Genomic DNA, 2146 nt, shown 5'->3' with positions numbered 1-2146 from the left:
GGGCCCGCCGCAGCCGCCCACACCAGGAGGCCCCGCGCGGGGTGTGGCCGCGACTGTGGCCCCCAAGAGGCCGCTCCTCCTGAGCTTCCTCAGGTATAGAAGCGCCCCCCCCCCACCCCGCGCCCGTCCCACGGGCGACCTCGCGGTGGAGGGGCCTGGGTCCTTCCCGGTACCCACGGCATGTCCCTCCAGCCCGCGCAGCCCTGAGGGGGGGGGGTACTGATCCTCTGCTTCCGGTCATTCCTTCCCTCTTTCCTCCTTCTTCCCTTTGGAGTTCCGATTCCCTGGCCCAGAAATTCCAAGGCCGTGGCAAATGCCAGGAGGCCACCTGTGTCTGCAGGCCGCACCCTCTGCTTCCCTGCTCCTTGGCAGGGCAGCTCCTGGAGGAGCTGTCTGCGGTGGGCAGTCTGGGGGGGCTCCTGCTTCTGCAGGGTCATCCACCGTGGGCGTCCCACTGCGACACTTGCACACACAGTTTCTTCTTGCCCAGCTGGAGATGGGCCGGCTTCACTGACAGCCTTCCGTGGGCTCCAGGTTCTCAGAGGCTCAGCGCAGGGAGCCGCACCATGTCACACCAGCAGCCCGGGCAGTCGCGCCACTATCCTGCTGAGGGGAAAAGCCATACAGCTTTATCAGAGGTCTAAGCCTGCGGAAAGGGACCCTCATCTACTCTGATTAGAGCCCCACTTCTCGGGCTCGGGAGCCTGTGCCCCGCCGGCTGGTGTGACGACGGGGCCCCAGCTCCTTCCCACATACCTGGCGGCTGTGAGTGGAACCAAAGAAAGAGGCTACAGGTGACTTTCCAAGAACTGAGATGGGCTCACGGAGAAAGAGGCCTCTCCGTGTTTCACTGTTCATTTCGCCATCGGGATCTCTACTGCATGCAGAATTAGCAGTTAATTTTAACGAACTGATTACAAGAAAGTAAAAATCCACCCCCAGAGCAAGAAGACAAGGGTCCAGGCGGGGATGCCGGCTGCCAGAGAGACCGCGTGGTGTCACCCACACGGAGCAGCTCCGGGCCAGACTCACTCTTGGACCCCGGGGCCAGTGTGGGAGGGGGCTGGGGGGGCCATCCAGAAATTCAGAATATCACTTTCATGTACTTTCACCGTATCTCTTTGATATTTCTGACACCTTGTCCCCAAATGTTAATGTCTCCATGAAAAAAAAAACTGGTCGGTACACACAGCTCCGTCCCTACAGGCTTGACAGAACTGTGCACTTTTCTTCAAACACTTCCCTTGGCCTTTCTTTAAACAAAACACCTCTCACCCTTTCAAGGCATTCAGTGGTCAGGGCCTCCCCTGGCCTGGTCCTGCTGGTCTGTCTGGGGAGCTGGTCTACCTCTGGGGGCCAGTCTGTCCTGGGGCACTGGTCTGTGCTGAGGGGCTGATGTGGCCCAGGCTGGTCTGTCCCAGGAGACTGGTCTGTTTGGGGAGCTGGTCTGGCCCTGGGGGCCAGTCTGTCCTGGGGCAGTGGTCTGTGCTGAGGGGCTAGCCTGGTCTGTCTGGGAGGACTGCTCTGTCCAGGGGACTGGTCTTTCCTAGCGAACTGGTCTGTCTGGGGGGAGGGAGTGGTCTGTTCTGGCTGGGGGCTGGTCTGTCCAGGGAGCTGGTCTGTCTGGGGGGCTGGTATGTCCGTGTGGGGGGACCAAGACAGCAGCCTGGGTTTCACAGGGGCAGAGCTGGACCGCAAGAAGAGGGCACCCACCCTTCCCTGAAGACCCGTACGGCGAAGGAAGGATGGGGGGGGACCCATGATTCACTGTGTCCTGGGGCGCCCGCTCGGACTCCATTCACGAGGCCACACAGATCCGCAAGCGGTTTATTGGGTTAAAGTCAGAGCTCGGACAACCCTGAGTGCTCCCCTCGCTGGGCACATGCCGCCACGGCCGCAGTCAGAGGGAGACACTTTAATCTGGAGGAAATTACAGCTACTGACACCCCCTGTGTTTAAAAATAAACATTTTCAAAGCATCTTACAGCCCAAGTGACTAAGCAGGACCCTTACTCAAACATTCAGGTGTTTGTGAGCAAAGCTCCGGAGGCGGCAGCAGCTGGAGCAGCAGGACAGCGGCGCCGCCCCCGCACACCCGCCCCAGGGCCGGCCCTCCGCCCCGCAGAGGGGAAGCCCCACGGCTGCT

Source organism: Lontra canadensis, unplaced genomic scaffold, assembly GCF_010015895.1.
Source record: "Lontra canadensis isolate GAN:19392208 unplaced genomic scaffold, GSC_riverotter_1.0 scaffold44, whole genome shotgun sequence".
Taxonomy (NCBI): Eukaryota; Metazoa; Chordata; class Mammalia; order Carnivora; family Mustelidae; genus Lontra; species Lontra canadensis.
Note: the sequence above shows the minus strand (reverse complement) of the source record.